This window comes from Tenrec ecaudatus, chromosome 13 (genome assembly GCF_050624435.1).
Source record: "Tenrec ecaudatus isolate mTenEca1 chromosome 13, mTenEca1.hap1, whole genome shotgun sequence".
Classification (NCBI taxonomy): Eukaryota; Metazoa; Chordata; class Mammalia; order Afrosoricida; family Tenrecidae; genus Tenrec; species Tenrec ecaudatus.
In genome coordinates this window covers 94,165,061-94,181,186 of record NC_134542.1, presented here as the reverse complement: position 1 = coordinate 94,181,186, position 16,126 = coordinate 94,165,061, and the positions used below count along the sequence as shown (strand labels likewise).

Here is a 16,126-nt window from a genome sequence, read left to right as displayed (position 1 = left end):
AGAACTATCTCTAATGAGTTCATAATTATTTTTAATCAATTTATCAGGGGCTCATACAACTCTTATCACAATTCATACATACATCAGTTATATAAAGCACATTTGTACATTCATTGCTCTCCTCATTCTCAAAACATTTGCTCTCCACTTAAGCCCCTGGCATCAGCTCCTCATTTTTCGCCTCCCTCCCTGGACCCCTTTTCCTCATAAATCCTAGATAATTTTTTTTCCTTTGTGTTCACCTTTACACATGATATGCCATGAAGAAGACACAGCACACCGGAAGTACGTTAAAGGGAAACAATACTGTGGCATGGTGTCTTGCTGTGTAAACCGTAGATAATTTATAAATTATTATTTTGTCATATCTTGCAGTCCGACATCTCCCTTCACCCACTTTTCTGCTGTCCATCCCCCAAGGAGGAGATTATATGTAGATCCGTATATTCAGTTCCCCCTTTCCACCCCACCCTCCCTCCACTCTCCCCACTGGTCCTGAAGGGATTATCCACCCTGGATTCCCTGTGCTTCCAGTTCCTAAATGTACCAGTGTACATTCTCTGGTCTAGCCAGGTTTTTAAGGTAAAATTGGGATCATGATAGTAGAGGCAGGGTGGGAGGAAGCATTCAGTAACTAGAGGAAAGTTGTATGTTTCATTGCTGCCACACTGCACCCTGACTGGCTCGTTTCCTTCCTGCAACCCTTCCATTAAGGGGATGTCCAATTACCTACAGATGGGCTTTGGGTCTCCACTCTGCACTCTCCATCAGTAACAATGATATGACTTTTTTTTTCTGATGATGCCTGATACCTGATCCCTCCAACAACTCATGATTGCCCAGGCTGGTGTGCTTCTTCCATGTGGGCTTTGTTGCTTCTGGGCTAGATGGCTGCTTGTTTACCTTCAAGCCTTTAAGACCCCAGACGATATATCTTTTGATAGGCAGGCACCATCAGCTTTCTTTGCCACATTTGCTCATGCACCCATTGGTCTTCAGCAATCATATCAGGGAGTTGAGCACACAGTGATATGATTTTTTGTTCTTTGATGCCTGTTACCTGATTCCTTTGACACCTTGTGATCATGTAGGCTGGTATGCTCCTTCCATGTGGGCTTTGTTGCTTCTGAGCTAGATGGCCACTTTTTTACCTTCAAACCTTTAAGACCCCAGCTGCTATATATTTTGGTAGCCGGCACCATCAGCTTTCTTCACCACATTTGTGTGTCCACCCATTTTTTCTTCAGCAATTGTGTCAGGAAGGTGAGCATTATGGAATGCAAGTTTAATAGAACAAAGTATTCTTGCATTGAGGCAGTAATTGAGTGGGGGCCCAATATCCATCTGCTACCTTAATACTAAATTTATACATATATGCACATAGATCTATTTCAACATCCTCATATATAAATATATTTACATATATACATGCCTGTATTTAGACCTCTTAAATGCCCTTTGCCTCCTAGTTCCTTCCTCTATTTCCTTTTACTTTCCTCTTGTCCCACTATCATGCTCAGCCTTCCTTAGGGTTCAGTAATTTTTCTGGGTTACATTACCCTGGTCATGCCGTACCAGGTCTCCTACACCCTCCTCACCACCAATTTGGATCATTTCTTGTTATCTTGTACCTGCATTTGTTAATACCCCTATGTCCCCTCCCCCCCATATCCCCCAGAACTTTCGGCCCCATTGTTTTCTCCTCCAGATTGTTCATCCAGCCTATCTAATTTTGACAGACCTGTGGAGATAATAACATGCACTAAAACAAGACAGGGCAAAACCAAGCAACAAAATAAAACAAAACAACAATGAACCAATGACAACAAAACAAAACACAACAACAAGAAAGAAAAGCTTGTAGTTAGTTCAAGGACTGTTTGTTGGCCTTTAGGGGTGTTCCAGTCGAATCTTTTGGAGTGCCAAGCCCTGGCCCCAAAGTCTATTTTTGGTATTCCCTGGAGATTTCGTTGCTCTGCTCCCCTTGCTGTTCTGTTGCACCCCCTTAGTGTTTTGCCTCAGTGTGGTGGGATCAGCTCGGGCAGAATTCCCACACTGTGTCTCTAATGTTGTCCCCTGTAGGGCTATGGGTCAATGAGGGATGTCGTGTCTCACAGTAGGGCCGGCCATATGATCCTCTCTGTGGATTGACTGCTGTGAGAGGTAATGTTGTCCTCAAGGCTTGGTGGGCCAGAATGTGTTCCACTCTCTCTTCTCCCCATGTGAATGGAGTAAGGAACCAATGGAGAGGTTTGAGGGGCCGGCCAAAATCCCAACTGCATGGACACCTGCCTCTCCCCACAGAAGAATTTATTTCAGAGGGCAGCACTGAATCTGCAGCTCCAGGAGAGGGACATGTCTGATCAGAGTTCATAATTTTTTATAGTAAATTTATCAATGTCTAGTTAAAAGCTCTCAAGAAAGGTAAATGTTCAAGCAGAATGTTTGAGAGGTGGACCCTAGTGTGATTCTGAAGGTTTGTTTATTTTCTAGTGAGATTGGAGAGCTGTTAAATTGCTTTGATATAGTGTGGCCTTAGCAAAGAAAAATATCCACATAGAAGAGTAAGCTGAGGTTAACACTACTTGCCACATAAAAGTGCTCTCAATTTCATCTTAAAATATACTCATTTAAGATATATTTGTGGAAAAAAGATATATTTGAAATAAAGAAGGTTTCTGGGCAACTGAAGTCTGCTTAGGCTATGTGCTGTACCTTCCCAATGACTTATACTCCATTTCATCTTATCCCTGCGCAATCGATTACTGGCACCTGCACATGAAAGCCAAGGTATTACAGCCATCAGGAAACAAAGCTAGCAGGGAGAACATGTCCTTGCTCTTGTCACTGTATAGTTTTAGAAATAAACTGCTGATTTGATGTTCTAATGAAAACAATCTGTAAGTTTTATTATGCTATGAATGGAAAATCTATTTGCAAGTGAATTCAATTACAACTCATTTGCGATTAAGATTTGGTATTTAATATTGATGGGATTAGTATTGTTTTCTTATTGCTGCCGATGGAAGATTCAATATGAACAATATATTTGAACACAAAATACACAAATGCCCCTTGTTTCTTTCTTCTATAAATACTATCTTGGATTTATATTATAAACATCAAAGAATTATTTTTAAATGTTTTATATAAATATATTAGTATGCCTAAACAAAGAACCCAGAGTTCCTCATTCAGGTGACTCTGTAAGAAGCTATTACACATATGGCATTAACTTCATGATCTACTTGGTTATCTTTAGATAATAAGATCCATGCTGACACTTATTTACTCACTGCCATCTAGTCAATTTGACTCATATCAACCCTATAGGAGAGGGCAGAACAGCCTTTGTGGGTTTCAAGGCTGTAACACTTTACAGGAGTAGGAAGGCCTCATCTTTCCCCCATGGAGCAGCTGGTGGCTTTGAACTGCTGCCTTTTCAGTTAAGAGCCCGATGTGTAACCCACAATGCCATCAGGAATCCTTAACTCCATCCCAGGAGAATAGTTTTATTTGTCAATGCTGGTCACCTTCCCTCTCATGGTGATATAGTGGATTGCAATTGGTGGCTAATCTGAAGGTTGGCAGTTCAAATCCACCCAGTAGCACTGTGAAAAAAAGATCCAGGAATCAGCTACCATAAAGATTATAGCCAAGAATAACCCCATAGTGTGGTTCTACTCTGTACCACAGGGGGCTGCCAAGAGTTGAAATCTACTTGAAGTCAAATCCTAATAGAAATCCCAAACTTCCATATGTCAAACATGTGCAGAAAGAGACATGGTTTGTAGAAAATTAAACTTGGCACCTGGTGTTTGATTTAATAGTTAAGTAGCTCTTTGTCCAACTTTGAACTTTATTAAAGCCAAACAAAAAAAAATATGGTATCAAATGGACTTTCATTCCAACCTAATGACCTCACAGGATGGGGGAACCCACCTTTTCCTATAGAAGTTTTAATCTGTTTTATGGGAGATAAAATAAAGCATAATTGTAAACAACCATAATCACAATGGCGAAACAAAGAAAGTCTCTATATCGAAGGGAAATCATAACAGCATGCAATAGATGCTGAAAATGTAGAAAGAATGACAACACGTTGTACCTTTAAATGATAAATGCTGTTTATCATGATCGCATATAGGTTAAAAGATACGGCTATAAAGGACTAAGATACATATTCTAAATATAGAACCATCATTCATAGTATTGAAAATTGAAGGTTTCCCTTTATATTTTGAAATGTTTCCATTTACATAATAGGCATGTATGTTTTTTTGAACGTGGAAAATACACATTGTTTTGCAATCCTAAATGTGAATTAATTGTCTCTTCTGTGCAAAATAAATTTTTCTCCACCCTGAGGGGGGAAAATGATTTTCTGGTGCTCATTTATTTTAATTAATTTCTCTGAAAAGCTTACCAACAATGAAAATGAGAGAGGAAAAAATAGGCTAATTAAGATTTTGCTCCACCAAAATTGGATCCATAGTTATTACATTACCTCTGTCCAATACCCGTGTGCTTTTCTGGCCAAGGATCATTCCGTAGGAATCATATCACTCCAGTCGCATGTCCTCGGTCAATCCCTCCTGCCCACGATTCCACAAAGGAAGGACTTTCCAAGTTCTCTTCCCAGCAATATCCACACTTAAGCTTTCCAATCACATCAATTACTCTTGGGGGAAATCTTCCCATAATATTTTGGCATCTGTAAATCTAAATTTAATGAACTTCCAAGACTGAACTGACTTGCACAAGGCACAGTTATTTTCCAAGCCTGGTAAAGTGCATTTTCCTTCTATAAGTAGAATTATAGCAGAGAAGTGGGTTTTGTGTGGCTTTCTTAGATCATAAATGGTAACCGGGTTCTCAGGAAATGCACGATGGGATGGAGGGGGATAGATTGTGCCATAAAACAACAAAACACCCTGAGAACCTTTAGAACAGAATGGGGAACCCAGAAGAAAGTGGATTGAAAATGACACAAAAACTTCCAGAAAAGGAATAGTGGTCGTGATAAGTGTCACCTAATTGATTCCAACTTCATGAGACCCCATGAGTACGCTCCATAAGATTTTCTCTTTTTTGTTTATAATAATTTTATTGGGAGTTCTTACAGCTCTTATAACATTCCACATATCAATTGTATCAAGCATATTTGTACATATGTTGGCATCATCATTTCCAAAACATTTTCTACTTGAGCCCTTGGTATAAGCTCCTTTTGTTCCCCTCACCCACCTTCCTCCCTTATGTATCCTTGATCAATTATATATTGTTATTGTTATTTTGAATCTTACTCTGTCCATTGTCTCCCTTCACCCACATTTCTGTTATTTGCCCCCTTTGGGGTGGGGTGGGGATATATATCCAATCTTGTGATGGGTTCCCCCTTTCTTGCCCTTCCCCCTCCCTGACTACCCCCTTCCCTTATGATATCACTACTCCCATTACTGTTCCTGAGGTGTTTATCTTACTGGAATTCCGTGTGTTGAGAGCTCTTATCTGTACCAATGTGTGCTCTTCGGTTTAGCCAGATTTTTAAGTTACAACTGGGTCATGGTAGTTGGGGGGAGAAAGTATTCAGGAACTAGAGGAATGATGTGTGATTTGTCAGTGCTATACTGCACCTTGGTTGAATCATCCCTTCTTTATACCATTTCTATGAGGGGATATTCAATTATCTACAAATGGACTTTGGGTCTGCTCCACCTCCCTCTCTTTCACATTGATATAGTTGTTTGTTTTGGATATTTTGATACCTGATGCCTGATCCCGTCGACACCTCATGATTACACAGGCTGGTGTGCTTCTTCCATGAGGGCTTAGTTGCTTCCCTGCTAGATGGCCACTTGTTTGACTTCAAGCCTTCAAGACCCCAGAGGCTTTATATTTTGATAGCCAGGCAACATCCGCTCTCTTCACTACATTTGCTTATGCACCCAGTTTGTCTTCTGTTGAAATCTGCTGGGACAGTATCAAAAAGCACCAGGTTATCAGAACAAAGTTTTCTTGTGTTAAGTGAGGCCTTGAATAGAGGGTCAAAATCTGTCTGCTATCTTAGGACTTATCATATAAAATATATGTACATTGGCCTCTATCGCTTTCATTATAAATCAACATATTTGCATCCAGACATGCCTATAGCTATACCCCCATAAATAGATTTTGCCACCTATTTCTATCCTTCATTTCCTCCTGTCCCACTCTCATGCTCACCCTCCATTTGGCTCTCAGTATTTCCTCTCGGATACATTGTTCTTGATCAAGCCCCACCCAGCATTGCACGCCCTACTCACCACCAATTTTACGTCTCTTGTTCCCTTATCTCTGAATTTGTTGGCTCCCCTCTCTCCCGCCCTGTCCCCTCTTCTCCCATGTCCTTTCAGAACCACAGATCAGTTTTATAGTTTTCTCTTCTGGATCATCCTTCCCTATCTTAAATAGACATAGGGCAAAAAAAAAAAAAGAAAACATAATACAACAAACAATAATGAGCATCATTTTGATCTTTCATTTAACTTGACAAGCAGTTTGGGGGCAAGGTGACAATGGAGTCTTCCATAGGCTTGACTGATGTTTGCTTCCGAGGTCATACAAATAGCACTATCTCCCGTTACCAGTTGTGTCCTTGGACAAAAAGTCTGGGTCACTTCAGAGCTGTTCTTTCAAAGCACGGCGTGTTTTCACTCAATGCTCTTTCTCCTGGTCTTTCTCCTGAGGCACACATTTCACAGGAATCCTTCTCATCCAAATCTTCCGTTAAAATTCACTGAACTGAGCGAGCTCCAAGATACTCCAAATAATTTCCCCATCTCCTCAACAGTCCGTCGTCAGTCTTCGAGCACAAATGCACAACTCTTGTCAACATTTTCATCCTTGCGGGAAGTTGACAGATGTCCAGAATGTAGTGTCTCATCAATCGACACATCACCTTCTGTGGAATGAGAAAACCACTCCTACACTTGAGTTTTCTTTCATAGGGCTGCCCTGGTAAGCTATGTTCAATCTCACAACAGTTTCTGCAGCACTTTTCCCTCATAGGAAACACAATTTCACAGCCGCACTCGCTCTTAAATCGGCCATCACAAAACATGAGGTTCCAGTGAAACTGCTTAAAAAAAATCATTTTAATAGGGGCTCTCACGGCTCTTATCACAATCCATACATACATTGTGTCAAGCACATTTATACATATGTTGCCATCATCATTTTCAAAACATGTTCTTTCTACTTGAGTCCTTGGTATAAGCTACTCATTTTTCCCTCCCTCCCTCATGAACCATTGGTAATTTATATATTTTTTCATGCCTTACACCAAACACTGTCTCACTTCACCCACTTTTCTGTTGCTCATCCCCCAGGGTGGGGGGTGGGGGTGATCTTAAACTGATTTTACAAAATATTCCCTATGACTAGAAAGAACCTTCACAGGTGATGCCACCAGGTGCACTAACTCAGCACTGGGTGCACTAATTCAGAGTGAGTTGATGGATTCTTGCCTAGTGGGAAGAATGTGTACCATGAAAGCTCCACCCAGCAGAGCTTACTTTTCTGGGGCAGGGCCGGGGGAGGTTTGGGTGTAGGGTGCCCCTTGTATATGTTTTTAATGGGAATATTTCAATCCTTCTAACTCTTCACCAAAGAATTCTGCACTCTTTTACTTACACTATGTCATAGCACTGTTTCAGCACTCTCAGAGGATGCAGATTGTGTGGCTATCAGTTGGGCAGATAAGGCAAGGTTTCCTAGTGAATTGATTACAGGTCTTGCTACCCTCAAGGAATGAATCGGTGCAATATCATGATAGAAAAGATTCAGAATCCCTTGGCACAACTTTCCTGAACTTCTTCTCACCAATGCAATTTTCAATTATCTTAAAACTTTTTCATAATTAATCTTCATAATCATCCTGGATCCTTAGTGGGGGAAATCATTAAAGATAACCTCTTTGAATCCCATGAAAGAGTTGGCATAACCTTTGTGGTAGTTAGATAATTTTATGTCAATGTGAAGATGTATGGAAGTGTAGGACTGGAATCAACCTGTCAATTAGGTCACAGCCTAATGATACCTCCTTTGGGGTGTGGCCATCTTATAAGCAGGGAAACTGGGAACGGCCCTCCTGCTCTCTGTCCCTCACCTTCCTGTCACCTGGAACTCTACCTGTCTCTAGATGTGCCCCATGTGGCCACTAGACCCTTAGAGCTGTTAGCACCCTGCCATGTTTCCATCCAGCTTGGGTCCTTGTGACTGTGCATCCAGCAGACTGTAGCTTCCTGCTCTTCCTCACTTTTCTGCATCACTGGCTGCTAGCCAGCGAGTCTGCAGCGGTACTTACGAATTAGCATCAGACTTAGGGACTTGAATTGGACTAGGCTGGGATGCCTTCTTGATATAGAATTGATTCTTGATATAAAACACTTTCTTATACATTTATGAGTTTGTTTGTTTTTTTCGTGATCCAAGTGAATTTAATGAGAGTTAAAAGAAGTTTCAGGTTTTACGCGGCACCCATTAGGATTCCTTTGACCATGCGGCCTGGCAGAGACTGCCCCGGGTCACGCAAGGATCTCTCTCCTCCCACGAAGACGACCAGACCAGCCAAGCAAGCCCCTCTCCCTTCCAGTCCCTGCCTTTTCAAGAGTTCCCAGGGGAGTCGTGATGAACAACCCCAGGTTGATCCCATTGACTGGATTTATTTCTCTAGACATCCCCGTATAACACAACTTTGCAAACTGATTTCTGTGTCTTGAAGTTAATCGACCTAGAAGATCCTCTAGGAAGCCACTGGTTTTTCTTTGTGTGTTTGTTTCTTGGAAGACACTGAAAGGAGACTTAGACAATTCTATCACTAAGAGAACTAGTCTGTGTTCATCCATTGATGGCAGAGACATGGTTAAGCACAGTTATTTTGTTTGATACAAAGTGATACATGAGTGGAGACCCAAAGCCCATTTGTTGGCCACTGGAGGTCCCCTTGCAGAAGGGTCTAGGGGAGGAGATGAGTCAGTCAAAGTGCGATGTAGCACCGATGAAAAATACAACTTTCCTCTAGTTCCTAAATGCTTCCTCCGCCCACTCCCCTGTTCCACTATCATTCATGATCTGAATTCTACCTTGCAAGTCTGGCTAGACCAGAGGATGTACACTGGTACAGATAGGAATTGGAAACACAGGGAATCCAGGACAGATGATTCCTTCAGGACCAGGGGTGTGAGGGGTGATACTAGGAGGGTAAAGGGAGAGTGGGTTGGAAAGAGGGAACTGATTACAAGGATCTACATGTGGCCTCCTCCCTGGGGGACGGACAACAGAAAAGTAGGTGAAGGGAGACGCCGGAAAGGGCAAGATATGACAAAATAATTTATAAATTATTGTGGGCTCTTGAGGGAGGGAGAAAAATGAGGACCTGATGCCAAGGGCCAAAGTGGAGAGCAAATGTTTTGAGAATGATGAGGACAATGAATATACAGATGTGCTTTACATAAGAGTTGTAGAGCCCCTAATAAAATGATTAAAAATAAATAAATAAAGTGATACATGAGTAAATTGAAATCCTAGTAGCAATATTTTTTTATTTCATACTCCTATCATCTGAGGCCCCAAAACCCATATTTATACTGAAATTGAAATAAATACATTCATATCCATTTTTTATTTGCTACTCATTTTAATAAAATCTATTACACATATAACTTAAAGCTGAGATAATATAACAGAAGATTGTAGGAAAATAGAACATAGTCCCTTCCTTCAAGAAATAATTTTTTTTGTTCTATTGTGAATTGTACATTTAAAAATATGTTTTTATACTTACAATTGTCTGCTAATATTATAACTTATTTTAATTATTTACAAATAATTTTAGATTATCTATGGATAAAATCACATTGTATCCTGGTTCTTCTTTTATAATTCTTATATCTTTTAAATCATTTTACTGGGGGCTCATAAAAATCTTATCACAATCGTATAAGGCACATTTGTACATTCGTTACCCTCATCATTCTCAAAACATTTGCTTTTTCTGTAAAGAAATTTAAATTTTAATGGACTAAAATATATGAAACATTTTTAATGATGATAATAATGACCAAACCCATCGCTTCAGTTTAAATATCCTCCCCACTACTATTCTTTCTTCATCCATGGCCTGAGGAAGCACATTCCTCCACCTCCACTCCGAGGGAAACACAAAGTTCCCTGTAAAAGAGAATACAGGAAGTTGAATCAGCTTGCTGGCTGCACTGTTCCTACAGAATTCCTACGTGCTTCTGATCCAATACAAAGGAGCGGCTCAGAATGAGAATCCTAACTACCTACACTTAGTGAGCATATACTATATGCATGAAATCTGTAATGTTCACTGGCCTAGTGAGCTTTTCCTCCACTCAGCACCCAGTTCTATGTGAGAAAAGTTAGCCGGCAAAGCAGTCGTGTTAAAAGTATTAAAATCATCAACACTTTAATTTGTAAGATGTTAATGTGCCAGTAAATGCGTGATTAGAAAGGAAGAGGATAAAGTCAGGCTAATCAGACTTTTATCTGCCTGCCCAAAAGCTAGCAAAAAAAAGTCTCCTAAACTGTGAGCCTTTGATAGAACCAAGCAATACATCATATTTAGAGGGAATTGATGAGCAATGAGCAGGTGTTTTGGGTGGTCCAAATGGCTAAAATATGGGATGCTATCAGAAGGATGGATGTTTGACTTTTAAGTCCATCCAGAGGCACGTTAGGAGAAAAACCTGGTAATGAACTCGGAAACAGCAATCATAGCAAACCTATGGAGCACAGCCCTGCTTTAACCCATGAGGGGTCCCCATGAGGGAGATTCTACTCAAAGGCAACTGATTTTATTGTTTGTTTTGTTTGGACTTAGTGAACATCAGAGTTGGAACGTTAAAGTGAAAGGAGGCAAAAAAATCAAATTAATCCATTTTAGGGGTAAAAAGAGGATTTTGGTTAAGACCCTTACTCTTCAGTATCTCTTGTATCTTTTTAATCTTTCTTTTAGTTTCTTCAAGTGGGTGTTCCAATTAACTACTAGTCACTTGATTTAGGTTCTTTGCCCAAGAAATATATAAACATGTTCACCACCTTTTGAAAAAAGAAATTCCACACCCTGATTCTCTCTAAAGTGTGTTTGTCTCCAGCCCCAGGCCCGAGTGGACTAGAATGTGGGGGATGGTCGATCTTGCGCAGTTGCCTTCATGCCTGATTCAGTTCATCTTAGATCCAAAGCTACTTAGAAATGTTGTACAAGATTTTGTAATATACACAGTTAAAGCAAATTCATGCTTATCAATTGAGAACAGATTTCTCAAGGGATTTATATCCCAAATTGTTTCATCAACTGTGGAAATTTCTACTGTAGTCTAACTTCTACTGGTTTCCAAAGAGTCCACTGTCATCAAGTCAATTTCAATGCATTATATGTATATGCATCTAATATATCTATATCTATATCTATATCTATATCTATATCTATATCTATATCTATATCTATATCTATATCTATATCTATATCTATATCTATATCTATATCTATATCTATATCTATATCTATATCTATATCTATCTATATATATATATATATATATCTATGCCATCCTCACAACAGTGCCTATGCCTAAGTCCATTGTTGCAGCTCCTGGATCAATCCACCTCCCTGAGGACGTGCCTCCTTCTCCCTGGCCCTCTACTTTACCAAACATGATGTCCTCAGCCAGGGACTGGTCTCTCCTGTCAATGTGTCCAAAATATGGCAAGTATGTCTGACCATACTTGCCTCTAAGGAGCACTCTGGCCATACTTCTTCCAAGACAGATCAATATTTTCTTTTAGCATCCCACGATACTTTTAATATACTTTGCCTTCGTAATAATTCAAATTCATGCATTCTTCTTCAGTCTTCTTTATTTGATGTTCAACTTCCACATGCATATAAGGCAATGGCAAATACCATAGCTTGGTTCAAAGGCACCTTGGTGCTCAAAGTACCATCCTTGCTCTTCAATATTCTAGAGAGGTCTTGTGCAACCTATTTACCTCATTTTTTATCTCTTGCCTGCTGCTTCTACGAGCATTGATTATGGATCCAAGCAAAACACAATTCTGATATCTTCAATTTTTACTCCATTTATCATGATGTTACCTATTGGTCCAGTTATGAGGATTTTTTTCCCTAATGAAATGATTTATTGACAGACCACCCCCCCCAGTTATGAGGATTTTTATCTTCTTAAAATTGAGTCATAATCCATACTGAAGGCTGTAATCACTGATCTTCATTAGCACGTGCTTCAAGTCATCTTTACTTTCAGCAAACAAGGTTGAGTCACCTGTATATGACAGGTTGTTAAAAATCCTCCTTAAATCCTGATGCCACATTCTGTTTCATATAATTCGACTTCTTTGATGATCTGCTCAGCACACAGATTGAACAAGTAAGGTGAGGGGATACAACCCTGACACACACCTTTTCTCATTTGAACCCATGCTGACTTCCGTTATGATTAATCCACAACCACAAACAGTGGGTCTTGGGACATATCTGGTCCACGGATGCAATCTGGAGCATGAAAAGTGTTTGAAAAAGTAGGAAACATATTTTTGCCAGCTGGTATGCAGTGGACTGTGACTCATTGTGATTCATATGTATCAAAGTAAATTGTACTCCAGAGGGTTTCCAGTGGCTGTTTTCTAAAAGCAGGTGGCCAGACCTTTCTTCTAGTGTACTGTGCTAGGTACACAATCTCGTCTCAACTTGAAGGTACTATGAGGGAAGGGGTGGAGTCTAGCCTGTCAATCAGGTCATAGCCAATGATGCCTCTGTGTGGACGTGGCCTTCTGGTGAGGGTTCTGGGAACTTCCTCTCTTCATTCTGCCATCAGAAGCAGTTGAGGAGCTACACGCAGAGAGCTGGAGGAGCTAGTGCTGAGATGCTTACACAGACATTGGATCCACAGGGCTTTCCACCCACCGGCTTGTGGTCTTCCTGTTTAGGCATCATTGTATATGTTGTGTGTGAGTCTGAAGAGGAAATTATGGACTAGGCACAGACAAATGGGCTAATATCAAACCTATGGACTTGATCTGGACTGGACTAGGATGTTTTCTCAATATACACTTGCTCTTTGACATAAAGCTCTCTCGTACACATATAGGAGTATCTCTAGATTTTGTTTCTCTAGTCAACCCAGACTAACACAAGTACCTTTGGATGAACTCAAACCTGCAACCATTTGGTTAGAAGTCAAATTGACCCTCATTTTCACCAAAGAGATCTCAGTCTTCTGGTGGACATTCCCATGGAATACAACAAAGTGTTGTTCAATAGTGTCCGCTTTCTCTAAAGAGAACGTACAATCTCTATTTTGTGGCAGTCTGACACCTACTCTTCATCCTTATCTTGTTGCCCTCATTTTAGTGAACCTGGATCCCTGCTTAAGGATCCCTGTGGGCTCTGTGGTTAAATGGTTGGCTGCTAACTGCGAACCCACTAGCCCACTGTACAGGAAGAAAACACATGGAGATCTGTTTCTGTAAAGACAGCACCTTCCAAAACATGACGGGGCAGTTGTAAAGGGTCATTACGAGTCAGAATCAACCTGATAGGACCAGATTTGGTTTCCTCCCTGTTTACAATTCTAGGTGTAGATTCTGACAGGAAATTCACGGTTTCTGAGAGTGGTACACCTCTTTATCATCAAATGGCATGGTGCCTGTGGCATGAATGTATCCAAGAGAATGAGTGCTTCGATTAAAGAATGATCAAACCTGGAGTATGACGGCTCTCTGCTCGGCAAGCCATGAGTTAAGTCCATTGTGTGCTGTTATGAATGGTCGCTTTGTGTTTTTGTTCATCTGCATGGTGAAATCCTAATACCGTGGGCATGTTAGAATTGTGTATACTCTAGAACTGAGAGTCCATTTCCCCAAGCCATTCCATTTAGAGACTGGTATTTTGATCTACTAAATGCTATAGCTTTCATCTATTCTGAATTGTTCAGTGCTTTTTTAAAAAAAAAGTGAGGCTTTTGTTCTGAGAAGGAAGCTGCAGTTTGCATTGTATCCATTAGATGGCACAGAAGACGTACAAGGGACCCAACACAGCGAGCAGCGGCGAATTCTGAGTGTGATCAGCTCATTGTAAACACCAGCAATTACTGTTCCACCACAAGCACCTTTGCAGCAGGCATCTCGTTTAAATTGTTTGCAGGGAGGAGCTATTTTGTGACTCGTGGGCCATTTTTCCATAGACCCCAGGAGTGTATTCTCTCGGCACTGGAGCGCGGTTGTTCTGCAGTCTATAGCCCTACTTCTTCCCAAATTAAAGAAAAATAAATAGTTACATTAGATCTTGCAAAATCTTAGGAAAGGGGACATTCATTTACACAACAGGGCGCAAAGCTCAGAGCTAAATCCCAGGATATATTAAGCAAATATTTTTAAAATTTTGCAGTTTTTTACAATTACCAGAGTGTTGCCGATCGACTTTGAGTGGCTTTCATGCAGCTTCTCTCTGGGTCTCCCAAATACTGATGATGCGCCCCTTCTTCTGCTACTTCAAGATGTTCTTCTTAGGTGGGATGGTGTTGGCTCAGACCTTACATAGAGCATAATTTAAATGTTCTTTTTAACTGAGAAACTGGCAATTACATGCAAGGTCTTGTATTATTCTAAGCGCTGCTATTCTAATCATTCCACATCCTCATTAGGGATTTTCTACCATTGCATGAAGTGCTCTTGGGAATATCCTTTGGAGTACAGAGGGCTCCTTCCCGACTCCACGTCCCCTCACCCCCTTTGCAGCCCCCCCTTACCCTGGGCCAGGCCCCAGTCTAGGGTAAAGTCTCTCACATTAGCTCCACTGGAAATAAAAGGAATTCAGCTAAACCCTGAGCATTGTTTTGAGCCATATGCAGAAAAAGAATCGGAAACTGATTGTGACAATGTTGACCTGGGCTGGATATCCTCAATTCTTCACTTCCCATGTGTTGAAAGATTTAACAAGACCACAGGCACTGGCCAAAACGCAGGCGCAATGTTTTGTGTAAACAGGAAGAGTGTTTGTTACCAAATCTGAAAACTGAGCCCTCTTGAAACAAAATTCCACTGGACTGAGAGTCAAAGTGCACACAACTCTCGTAGATCACTCACAGGGTCTGTTGTGGTTGGGTGCCATCCAGGTGATGCTGACTCACAGCAGCTCCGTGTGACAGAGTGGAATGGCCACATCGAGTTATCTGGGCTGCAAGCTTGGGGGAAGTCAATAAACAAGTCTTTCTCTTGCAGTTCTACTAGGTCGGTTCAAACCATAGCTTAGCACTTTCACTTTATTACCCAGGGCTCCCATCCTCTTCTGTCCATTAGACTAGATTCTGCTGTTTGGAAGTTGGGCCACGCTGGAGAAGCATTGCTTGAACTTAGCACAGAGCCATCATGACAATGCTGAACAGCGAGCTCCTTCAACCATATCTCTATGGAGAAGTGAGCCCAGGAAGCCTAGGAAGGCATAAGGGAGTGATGGAAGCTGAGGGCCTTCTATGCTCTTTCTATCCATTTCCAGATCATCTTTCAGGACTGAAACATGTGAGGGAATTAGGTACACTCTCGGAAGGTCTGCCTCAGAAGAAAGGAAACTGTTATGAGGTGAGCTCGGGACTCCAGGTAGAATCTGCACACTCTGGAAAAACAGTACAGTGAACTGTGAGTCATTGTTCCAGAGGCAGTCTTGGATACGGAACAATTAGAAGAAAGAGGATTGCAAGCTAACTGAGGTGCCTCACTTAAACTGGGAAAACAGAGGGAGCAAGCTATCCCAGGCCTTTATTCGTGTATTCCTCTGGCATTAGAATGGTCACTTATGATGATGCCAATGGCAGATTTCACTTAGCACAATGAGCACAGCATACCAGTTTGGAGGAAATGAAATTTAACTTAAAGAAACCTGACTGAAATCAAGAAGAATATTATGATATCCATTTAGATACTGGAAAAGGGTATCAACATCTAAGTTCAGTTCCTATTCTTACTTACACTGAACTAAAATTTGTCTCACTAAAGCTTCCTTTTACTGCATCTGTTTATCATCACATACACAGCTGTAAGAAGA

The 16,126-nt window shown here is 40.9% G+C and overlaps 1 non-coding gene across 1 annotated transcript; it reads right to left on the bottom strand.

Moving 5' to 3' along the window:
- Window positions 1–230: 230 nt before the first annotated feature.
- Window positions 231–368, bottom strand: LOC142425206 (small nucleolar RNA SNORA15). The gene has a single exon (XR_012779560.1). It is a non-coding gene; the product is annotated as a small nucleolar RNA SNORA15 (small nucleolar RNA).
- Between the last annotated feature and the right edge of the window lie 15,758 nt (window positions 369–16,126).